At 46.3% G+C, this 12,036-nt stretch overlaps 1 protein-coding gene across 4 annotated transcripts in view; it reads left to right on the top strand.

Moving 5' to 3' along the window:
• The window catches only part of FGD3 (FYVE, RhoGEF and PH domain containing 3), a 120,058-nt gene that overhangs the window by 41,444 nt on the left and 66,578 nt on the right, over nucleotides 1-12,036 (top strand). The window lies entirely within an intron of this gene.

Genomic DNA, 12,036 nt, shown 5'->3' with positions numbered 1-12,036 from the left:
TTCGGAGGAGGCAGCAGTTTGCTAAGCTGTGGTAACTGGGGGTGCCGCGTCCCTCCCGCCTGGAGGCAGCAGCAGACGGGGAAGGAGGACAGTTATTTTTCTTGGTGGAAAATGTTTACGGGCATTTCTTCCCATTGCTTGCCGGCTTCTGGAAGGCTTATTGCCGATATCCATCTTACGATGCAATGTCGGGCGGAATATGGATTTGCACCTAATGAAAATAGAGTGAAAAAATTATCTTTGCTGCTCGATGGCTGGTACCCCACTGGGGTGGCTGTCTGCATCTATGTGAAATGGTGCAAAGTGCCACCCACAGGCAAATTAAAATACTAATTTCTACAGCCATCTTGCAAGGGAAGCTAAAAGCCATCAAAGAAGGTTAAACAGGAGTAGAGTATTTCATGTTGTTGCTGGTTCTACTCATGCCTCTCTGTTAGTCAAAGGCTGACATTCCTTCTCCTCAGTTTGACACCGTTATAACTTGCAGTTATTAGCTCTTTGTCGTTGTAGTGTCTGAGATTTTCCAGCGCATCATCTGCTTATTCCAGAGAGTTCCCAGTTTTCTGGTCTCCTTCCTTCATCAAACAAGGAAAAAGTAGACACGGGGCAAAAAACTGACCTTCAGTTCAAGCCAGAATAAATTTCTAGACTTCTTTGCTCCCAATTCTCCCTGCCGTTACTACGGATCTGGTCCTTCCCAGGTCGCAGGGAGGACCACGCGGCTTTCTCTGTGGATCCCTCCTCCCCTCCCCAGCGCAGCCCAAGCTCTTTATGGTTCACAGTGAGTCGAACGAGGTAGGAAGAAGCGTCCTGACGGTGTCCTCTGCGCTTGCTGCTGCAGATGTGCCGAAGGGATGGATTGCAACGTGTGCATGGTGTGGTTGGCCTTGTTCAAAAACGCTTATGGGAGTTCTGCTCACAGGGCTCTCCTCTGTCCTAGTAGGTTTTGGTTCCCAAGGGCAGGGCTTTCTAGTCTTTCATCCGTCTGTCGTTGAACATCTATGGCAGGGCGTAAATAACAATGGTAATGACGGTCTTGCAACCTGGCGTGTTTCCCTGGGGAGAGCAGCGACTCCTGCCCCGCTGTTCCCAGGCCCCGATGCCCAGATGGTGGTGGCTCTTAATAGACTTGCGTGCATCCTGTCTGAACACCAGAACTACTTAATTTGGCAGCCTTTGTCAGTTTATACACAGTCATTATGAATCCCGCAATCTGCCTTTGAGGTGACTTTTTTTAATGTTAAAAATGATTTTTTTTTTTTTTTTTTTTTTCAAGTACCGAAGCCCAGTCATTTTAATTTAACATTATCATCTGTATTTCCAACAGGTTGCTGAGCGGATTAGAGTTTTATGCTGTTAAATGTAATTACAATTTAAGTTCTATGTTCAAAGAAACTAATGTGTAGTTATGGCTCTAGCTTTTATATTTGTAATTCTGAAAATGTTTTTGAATAAAATATATCCTATTGTATAGAAGAATGAGGAACCCCATCATATAATACAGTTTAGAATATGTGATAAATTGAATTTCAGTTGATATGAAAAGGTTTATATAGTTTTCATGGCTAGAATGAATTCTTTGCTTTAGCTGTAATCTAACCATTGTAACTCCGCCACCAAAGGAGATCAGTGACCTGAAGTATTTGGGGAACATCTCTGATTGAGTCACTTATTTTGAAAACTGCATGTACTTTGTGTGGTCTGCACTCTGGCATTCAGATATTATTTAACATTTTTAAATGACATGCACAGAATACTAAGATTACTAAAACATGGGCTGGGTATCCGCTAAATTAAACTTGTCAATACAAAAAGAACCGATGATTAACGCACTTCATGTTTGTGCCACTTAGGGCAGTTGTGCTTTTCTGTTACCTGATGCATCCACCTGTTTGAGGAATTGGAAGACGGACGTAGTGTTCTCAGCTCTGCATCTTGTGCTCTGGGCCTTTCCCTCAACATAAGCCCGTTGCAAGGCATGGTGCCTTTTTGTGCGCCTGCGGATGCCGAACTGCTTAGCGGGGAGGAAGGAGTATGTCTTCAGTCGAAGAATGGTTTTCCTAGATGCTTGGCTAGGGAAATTAGGCTGTAGGGTTGCATTCCTGGATCTAGCCAGGCGGAGGAGGCGCAGCACGGTGAGAAACAAGTTCGCTCTGAAAATCGGAGAAATTAAGTAGAATTTTTTCCATTTGTCTCTAGTTTTACTCTGGTTGTTTTGTCAGCAACTGTGCGTCTTGCAGTGAACAAAACGCAGCATCCTTCCTCATCGTTAGCACAAACGAGCTTTTAAATTAAAAACCGCCTCTAAGCAATTACTTTGCAGTTCTGGTTTTTCCTCTGCTACAGTCCATAATAAAACCCGACCGGAGTTTTTCCATTTCGAGAGCCCAGCTTCAGCCAAGGCAGGCCGGAGCCGAGGGCTGGTTCCCACGGGGTGCCTGCAGGACGGGCGAGGGGCAGCGTGGTGGGGGGACGCGCCGGTGGCCCCGCCGGAGTGAGCGGCGGGGGGGGAAGCGGGGCTGGGGGTGCTGGCAGTGCCTTGCCGTAGCCTTCGGAATCGCCTGCGGCTGCAGGCTGCCTCTTCGGGTTTCTCCAAAGAGAACTGTCACTCCCTAACGAGGGAGGTGGGAATGGCTGATGCAGGCTTTGCATGTATTTGTGAATGCCAGATTTGGATAGGGAGAGGATGCCACCTAAGCTCTGAGCATCTCCTCGTTAGCCACAGTTTATTTATGAGCAGGATAACATGGCGTAAGGCACCTTCTGAGCACTAACTTTGTTTGGTGACAATCACCACGTCATTTTGCTCATCAGATGCAAAAGCAGAGCTCTGGTGCCACGGGGCAGCGGTGGGTCCGCGGCCAGTCGGTGTCAGTCACTTGTGAAGCGGATTGTGCTCAAGCGTAAGGGCGTGATCAGGCGCTATTGCAGTTCATGGACGCATGTGCTTTGGGGGTTGGGTTTTTTGTTTGGTTGGGTTTTTTTGGAAGGGCTTCGGAGGGCTCGCAGTGCCTGCTGAGCAGGGTGCTGCCAAGGAAGCAGAAAGGGGAGTAGGGAATTTGCAGAAGTACTGGTATTACTGGTTTATTGTTTATTGATTGATGCTAACTCAGGTCCTCACTTTAGGTGTAAAGATACTGCTCTAAAAGGTGTCTCATTCCTCGCCTTGCCATGTGGCATTTGCAGCAGGTAAGGCTAGCTGAAGCCAATACTCCTCAGATCTGAAAAAACCCAAACCAAACAAAAAAATCATTCATCCATGGCCCGTTCTAAGGAACTGACACAATTCTGATGATATAAATAAATTATACTTTCACTGTCAATGATTGTAAGAGCTTAGAATTACAAATTCATTACAAGAGTCATTCATTATCTGAAATAATCTTGTAATGATCTCTTTTCTCTGGTTTTCTTCTACAATGAAAATTCCTTGCATTTTTCGTAATAGCTTCTAAATTTCTGTAATCGTTTTTATTTTTAAATCCCTGTGTTATTTCCAGTCATCCTTTCTCCTTAATAATGCAGCTTTGCCAGCAAGCATACGTTGTGTGCATTGTGCATTCTCCACCAATAAAAGGACAATGTGGAATAATGATGCAGAAATTTCATGAAAACCAGCAATTATTGAAACAGTGACTGCCATACAGTAAATGCTGGTTTATGCAATATAATTTTAAACACATTTATATTTGAAAATGGTAGTTGCCAGTTACGTTTCATGTAACGATAGATCAAAGTCTTCCTTAGTTTATTTCAGGATTGAAAGCTATCACCTAAGCAAGGGAGAACATGCGCTATTTTCAAGGTGTTAATTTGAATATATATTTGGGGTTAATGATCCAATTCTGAAGTTGTCACCTGTTTGTGTTCATCTTGAGCTTCAGATGTCTTCGGTTTTCTTTAAAATCATTACTGGCAGAGTTGTAATGCGATTTTGAGATTATGCGTGATATGGCTTTTTCTTTCGAATGAAGATTTAGCAGTCCGTCACGAGGATTTTATTGCTTGTGGTTTATAACTGTTGTCCCAAATAATCACCTAGGTGCTTACAAAACGCCCTTATTGTCTCATCTGGCAGTTACTGATTTGGTGAAAGTGTGCTTATAGATAACAGGAGAGATGAAATGGTTGCTGCGGATAGAATAAATGAACTGGGGCTTTGTTGGGGAAACTCATGCTGGTTCCTTTCAGTGCAGTGTTTTTCTGTAGTCTGTGGTACAGGCCTTTGGGCTGCTGTTACTTTCTTTGGAGCTTGCCAGGCTGAGGTAGATACAAAGGATGCTTTATACTATCCTGCCTCTGCCCTGGGATCCAAAATACCGGACCTGGTTCGGCGGTTTTCAGTCTCTTCCAATTTATTTATCTGTGTGTTGTTTCCATGGAACACCTTTAACCTTTCCCGGTTCTTTTCCTTGCTCTCGCTTTAGCCCTGTGGATCACAGGGTGAAGAAGCGTTGCTCTAGGCTAAGGAGACATTAGTACAAGGGAAATAATGCTCTGCTCTCGGTTCATCTGCAAAGTACAGAACGCTTGTGTAGCCCCTCGGAGTTGGAAGCGACGTGGAGTTTGACATGGAATAACGTGTCAGGCTCGTCTCTGCTGTGTGTGCACAGCCGGGGGCTGCACGGGCGGTGGTAAGGATTGTGCTTTCTAGTTAGCTGAGAGACCGGCGCAGTGGAGCACGAACCTTTGGTCATTGCTGTTGGCTGCCCAAAGTCTCCCAAAAGTGGGGTCTGGGCTCTCGGTGGCTGGACCCCTCTGAGGCTTCCGCCACGACGGCTTTGCGGTAGCCACGGGGGATTGCTTTGGCTGTGGTAGAAGCACGGGCGTGAGGAAGCGGCACAGAACGAGGAATGCCTTTGCTTTTAGCCCCTCAGTGCTGTACAGGCCCTTAAAGGCTTCTCTGAACCGTGATTACGGTTGTGGCCCAGCGTGGCACTCGATCTTCCAGCGTGCAGCAGGGTGTACCACGGTGACCTGTTTGCTCCTCTCCAGTTCCTGCCCGTGTTCAACCTCATCAGACAGAAACAAACCGTTTTCTTCTGACTCCTTTTCTCAGTAGAGTGCTTCTTTATTGAGAAAGAACCATTTATGTTGTTCTTTCATTACATTTGTATTAAATAGGAAGGAAAACAATTTCTTTTATCATTATAGATGTCGTACCGTTGTACGTCTGTCCATCCTTGGAGATAGTCAAAGCAGGTTCTGAGCAACCTGCTCCACGTGACCCTGCTGTGAGCAGAGGGCTTGGGCTGGAGGATGCACAGCCCCTTCCAGCCTCAAAGACTCTGCAGCTTTGTCGTTCTCCGTAAAGGCAGTAAACTTCAAGTAGAGAGTTACCGAGCCAGCGCTACGGGCTGGAACATGTTCTCCTTTAATGATTATTGTGAACTGCTGGAAATACACTACTGTGAAATTCCTCTGTATTTTGCCATGTGCAGCTCTGCTACCAAAATAGCGCATCAGTGTGTAAAATCAGTAAAAATATTCATTATGCTTTTCAATAATGAAGTTGAATTTTCTTAGCCTCTACAGTATGGAGTGCCAGCACGTGGTGGTAACACGGAAAAGCTAGTTCTGTGCTGCAGAGCTCCATAGCAGAACATCGGCACTCAGTTTTACCTTCTTTTATTTGGTACCTAAATAGACTTTTAAATGAGCAGCAGCTAATTATTGGTTTACTAAAACTAATAAAACAATTCAAGATTAAAGAAGAAAGACAGTTGGTTCGGACACTGTTGGAGAGGCATTATATTGTCTTAAGTGAAGGATAATTTTTACTCTCCTCATCGGTTAAACGAGAGTTTGCGCGTTGGAATGTGTGCCACTAAGAAGATTCACAAGCACATCAACTGGGCAGCGTGAGAGGCTCTTGGCGTGCTGCTTTTGCCATTAGCAAAAAAATTCAATAAGCTTCTAGTAAAAGGAGGAATGAAGCCCGTGGAGCCTTTTTTTATGACACGGTTTTAAATGAAGGCTGGAATCTTGCTTACAGGGACTAGCACCTGGCTGTTCCTCTCCTTTGGGTAGAATAGTCTTTTAAATCGCTGGAAGGTGGGCAGTGCAATGCTTTTCCCTCCTTTTCTTTCCTCCCTTCTCACCATATAGACAATTCTGGGAATTGCAGATCTGCTGTCTCCCTCTTTGCTCTTGTGAGAGAATCCCCGAGACAGTAAATCACCCAGACGCAGGTAATCTGAAAGGAACAAACCGAAATGGCTTTAGCTGGGATGATTTGTTTGTGTCTAACTGGTACAAAATCTCTTTAGGTTTTTACAGTAATGGATTGCTCTGGCGTTACGACTCCTGTGTTAAAGCAGTACAGATGTGAAGTCCCAGGAGTGTTATTAGCTTGAAATATGTTCTTTGATTTGCATAATCAGTGTAATTATAAATCAGGACTCTTCCATCATAACGAAAAACCTGTTACCCGTCAAGGGAAACAGGAAAAAAAAAGAAAGTTCTGTGCTCATCGAAGAGGAAAGTCTCAGGAACGCTGAATTAACGGTTCTGCCCGCGTCCCGTCCGCGGGGGTCCAGCGTGTGCATCTTCGCAGGGGAGAGGCCGCGTTGCAGGCACCTGGCATCAGCCAGGGCTCCGAGGCTGTCAGACAGACACGGTGAAAATGCGTTTATAGCTGCAGCTGTGTACCGCACTTCGCCCTTGGTGGCCCTTCGCCTGATAGCCGAGGACACTGCGTATAGGGATCAAAGACAGTTTCATGCGGGGTGTTCCTGTCGGGGGGGCCGGGGGTGGTCCCTGGGTAAGCATCCTCGTGGTGTGCAAGAAACATCCGGGCTCAGTCTCGAGAGCAGAGCTAAACGGAGCTAATAACCAGAAAAAGGTGGGATGAGAAGCCAGTTTGAACTGTGAGGATGGAAGGGGAGGGAAAGGTAAGCTGTAACACCGCTGCCCTGCTGCAGGACACCGCGGTGGTGGGACTCGGCCCCTGAGTTGGAGAAATGCCCCTTCTTCTGGTCACCTTGCTAGAACAACGTGGTGAAATTATGATGAGAAATGCTTGTCTATCAATAAGTCTATCAATAAGACTTCCTTCCAGAGTGCTCTAGTCTGTGTCAAGTGCTTGCCTTAGTTTTTTTCTCCAGGAATGTTGTCTGCCCAATACTATATAATACCGCTGAACTTTTTTGTAATAACAAATCAGGAATAAATTAGGGAGGAGGGAGCATTTTCTTCCGTTTTTAATGAATCTTTCTGCAAAAGAGAAAAACGAGGTCTTATGAATTAACGAGTTCTGGGTTTCATTGTAATTGTAATGAAATATAGGAATGAAAATCAAGTCCTCCCTCCCTCTTCTAAATCAGGCACCTGCAGCAACTTAAACTGGACTTTTGATATCTGGACCTTACCTGCTGCGGGAATTAAGGGCGACATCTAGCACTGAAGTTAAACAAGTTGGTTTGCGCTTCAGAAGGCAAAAACTAGGCAAGACTTGTACGCACCAAAGAGACGGGTCCGGCTGCTCGTCTCTCCTTGCCGGCCTTACTGTTGTAGAGGACCGTCACTTGACGTCCCCGCTCGCTGGCCGAGTCTCCTGACGTGCGTTGGGAGCAGCATTACTGGCAGGGCGGTTGTCACCCGCAACGCCAGGCTGGCTGGTATCTGCCCCAGGCTACTTCTTTACTTCGTCGCTCTTTATGCCGCGATCTTTATATGTCATTTAACCTGCTTTCCTTACTAGATGGAAGAGTCTCAGGGTTTTTTTTCTTCTCCCGTAGATCTTGGTGTCACAGAAAGTTCCTGTGCTTATTGTTTTAGCCTAGAGTAAATCAATTATGCCATTTTGGGGGAAGAGTCAGCTAAATGCTTCCTCCAGAAGAATGAGTTTTTTGTAGCCTGTCCGTTTTACTTTGTTAAATCCTAAAAGTTCACAACTGCCTTCCAGTTTTGGAGATTTGGTGTTCAGTGTCCCCCAACGTTTAGGCTCTGTATGCCTACTTGAAAAAAGCAGTCTAAGTGTAAATTTTGAGAAAACGATAGCTAAATTCCAGAATTGACTTATAGTCAATAATAGTCAGAATAGCCAGAAACATAATAATATTAAATATTATTATATATATTATATATAAAATATAATAGTCAGAAATACTCTGGTGTCAGAATAGTCTCTGACACTAGAGTAAGAGATTAAACGTGGGGTTTTTTAATTGAAAATCTGTTCCCCGTGTCACTTGCATGAATGTCTCTTGAGGCTTGAAATTATATTGCCAAAGTCCGGGACCAGATGTGGTCAGATGTGTCCACAGTCTGAGCTGTGACAGAAATGCTATTGCACTGAAAAGGTTCCTGGGAGGCACCTGTGTCAGAGTCATCTGCGGCGATGAAAGCAAAGGGCAGACCGATATTCTCCGGAGGGGCACAAAACATAGGCAAAATAAGACAGAATTATGCTGGCACAGTTTTCTTTACGAATTAGCAAGAAAGAGCTTGAGAGTTGCCACTTAGATAACGTGGAGGAGCACGCGTTTGGACGCTGGCATCGATGGGGTCACTGACTGCGTGGTTTGTTGTCGTAGCTCAGACAGCAGCATTCCGGATGCAGGAACAGAAATCGGAGCTAGAAATTAAAGTACTTTAATTAAGCCACAGGAGAGAGAGCATACACGACTACTTAAAAAAAGCCCCCCCGAACCCAAAAAATCCAACAGCCCCCCACCTAAAATCCAGCAGGAGTTTAAATAAATTGATTTAGAAGCGTATCAGCCAAGAGACAATGACATGTGGTTTGCCACTCTCGAGACTCGCATGCGTGCGGTGCTTGGGTGACGTCGGTGTGCAGTTAGGAGAGGCTTCCCCACGGTCCCTCGTCCTCTGGGGGAGATGGGGTGAGGGCAGTTGGGGTCCCTGGGGTGCCAGCCCGGAGGAGCCGGGGCGCCTTCCGCGGAGGTTCCGTCCGACCCTGGCGTTCGGGGTTGACTCCTGTGACTGAAGGGAGGTCGGGGCTGTGCGGCGCGGCCAGCCGTGTCCTCCGTGTCCCTGCAGATGTTAACGGAGGGCTCAGTTTGGTTTAAAAAGATGACAGCTTTCTTTGGTTTTCGTGTCACTGATAACTTCAGGAAACGAAGGTGAGAGATTGCTGACTGCGATACCACATCCTGTTTCGCACAGGAAAAGAAAATATTTTTGGTTTGGGGCTTTAATGTCTTGATGGGGAATGTATTCTGTGGTGCATTATTTTGGTTTCTTTCTCATTTTCCTTTTAAGTGAGTGTATTTTTATTCTGTTGTCAGTATGCTTTTTCTGGTTGCCACTTCCACTCCTATAGCCCCCTTGGAATCACCAGGGTCGGCAGCTGGTCCTTGCTCCCTTTCAGCTGCTGGTTTTTTCCCTTTGCCTTGTTTTCGGTGAGAATTGGCTTGGCAGCCTGCTATAAAATAATATCACTTTTTTGCTAGGGAAAAATGGCCTTCCGTACAGTTAATGGTAGATTCTGCCTTTTTGCCTGGGAAGTCATTTAAATTTTCTCCGTCGGCAGCAAGTTGAGCTGATCCTGTATTACACCCCCGCAGATACTGTCATTCCCACGTTGGTGGCAGCGTGGAATATCTGAACGGTCTCTTAAGGCTCCTTGCTTTGTGTTGCCTGGGCGTGCTGCGGTGGCCGGTGGGGTTTGGAGCAACGTAAAAAGCCTAAAACCAGAAGGGAGTTCCTGCTTGGTTTCTTGCCTGGTTTTTGACCTGTCCCAGTGTGAGGTTGTGTGTAATGGCTTTATGGCAGCAGGGTTTCTACGACGTGCTCGTGTTTTGGCCTTTTCTTTACCTTACCATGTAGTAAGTATATCGATCTCGGCAGCCCTATGTTGAGTAGCGCTGTAATACGGAATTAGTCGTGGAGCTCCTCATTTCTGTCACTCACAGATCTTCTCCTGGCTGTTGTACGTTATATAAACGTGTATAAATTATATACATACATGTAAATGTAGAGCAAACGCTTAAGAATCGCTTTCGTAGCCAATTTTTAATAGCAGTGTGCCAGCTAACCATGTCTTAAGGGAGAAGCCCTAGTGACCAAGCTGCACCCAGCGCTCCTGGGAGGTCGGAGAGCCCGTGCTGACACCCGTGGTCCTGCCTCCCGTGCTGATCGAACGATCCCAGCAGTGTTTCTTCCTGCCCAAGTGTGGGTCTGGGGCATGAGTTTTCTTAATTTACACGCAGGCTAGAAAATGAGGACTGTGCTGCCGTACCCTGTCTGGGCAGCGTGGAGTGGGACAAGAAGTGTGCTTTAGTGTTGTGAGACAAGGGCGGATGTCGGGCTGTTGAAAAGCTAATTCTCTAAATGAAATCAAATCATATCAAAAGAATCATGAAAATTCTGTAATGATTTCTTTAAAGCAGTTGTGGAGTAATCCCTGGCGGCGTGATCAAGTGTGAAAAGTCCCAGAGGCGGAGGACGGTTTGAGTGGCATTGCACAGGGATGCCATGCTGTTCTGGATGGGGCGATACCAACAAGATTGTAACGAGAGATACGGAGACTGCACCGAAATAAGCATGTAAAAACAGAAAGAATTATAAAATCAACAGTGAAATCTCAGCCCCTTCTGAAGACAGTTGTGAAATAGTCGGGGGTCAGATAATATCCTTAATTTCAATGGAAGCCGTGTCGCTGCCTCTCACTGCGGCTCTCCAGCGCACGTGGGGAGCTCACTGCTGGGAGCGACGCTCGGCAAAGCCACAGACCTTCGAGACAGGCTTCAAGAAGGACAGAAAAAGTCGGAGCTGAAGAGTGATTTCTCAAGAATATGTCCGTTGTGATTCAGATCACGAGAGGCATAAGGTGTATGCGAGCGCCGGCGTAAGCGTGGTCTCAAATTGTTTGGATTCGTGCGCAGGAACTTGCTTTAAAAGAATCTGATGAGGTTAAAGGTGGGAAATCTTATTGCAAGTTTATGGAAAATCCTATGACAGCGATGTTCAGTAGTGACCCTTGGGATGCTATGGAAATGTGTGTTAAAGGAAGTGTCCTCACATAAGGCATTTAAAAGTAGTCAGAACAGGATAAAAGTACACCAAATCCCCAAATCCCAAATCCTAGCACTACAGGCCTCGGGAAGCTGCTGGTCCTTCTTGTGCTTTACACGCACAAATTTGTTTATTTTAGCTATTTAGTTCTCTCCGTGAAAAGTCCTCTCTTTTTTTCCGGGGTGTATTTCTGTGTTGTTGAGCGTTACACTGAACATACCGGATTTCTCGTAGCCCTTCTCAGACCGAGCGGCTTGGCGAGGTTCGCAGGCTCCGTGTTTTTCTTGTAAGGATGCAAACCAGCAGCCCTTCTGTGGCTCCCCGGGGACGGCGCTTGCCCCGAAAGGAAGCATTTAATTTGAAAATTTTACATTTTGTCCGTTCCTTTATCGTTTCCCATGGTAGGATTCTGCTGGGAGAGCAGGAGGAGGGGGGAGAAAGAGCGTTGAAAATTTTCAGGACTTCTGATGGAAGTCTCTTAACCAGCTCCTGCTGAATTGCATTTACTATCACTTCTGTGGGCTGCTTCCTAGCAGAGCTTTGTGCCTTTACCTTCGGAGGGCTCTCTAGACACCCCGATCCAACCGTTTGGGGAAGACTATGTGTGGTTGCACTCTGGCACTTCATTTCCCAGAGGAGCCGTGGAGCAGCCTGAGAGTTTCAGTGCCGAGAACAGGGATTTTCTTGGTTTCCGTGGCATGTCGCTGCTGTCACCGGCCGTTCTTGCATTAATATTGAACTGTATCTAAGCCCAAAGCTTTTTAAAGAGATGTAGCTTTCTCTTCTTTCCTACTTCAGAAAGATTCCGGCTCCCAAGCCACCCGCTTCCTATGCCTTACATTTCGGACATGTATGAAACTTAAAACCAAGGAGCATTTTTCTGCCAGCTCTTCCTGTGAGTTGTGCTTAGGAAAGCTCCTCCGCGGGTGTTTGCCACGTCCGTGCTCTTTGAGTCACCTAACCGCGCTGGTGGTGGGAAGCGGGAGGGGGGAGGCCGGTTCCTCTCGGCATGGCAGTTTAAGCCGTGGGGTGAGAGCTGCAGCAGGAGCTGATCTC

Source organism: Rissa tridactyla, chromosome 10 (genome assembly GCF_028500815.1).
Source record: "Rissa tridactyla isolate bRisTri1 chromosome 10, bRisTri1.patW.cur.20221130, whole genome shotgun sequence".
NCBI classification, from domain to species: domain Eukaryota; kingdom Metazoa; phylum Chordata; class Aves; order Charadriiformes; family Laridae; genus Rissa; species Rissa tridactyla.
This window is presented reverse-complemented; position numbering and strand designations above follow the sequence as displayed.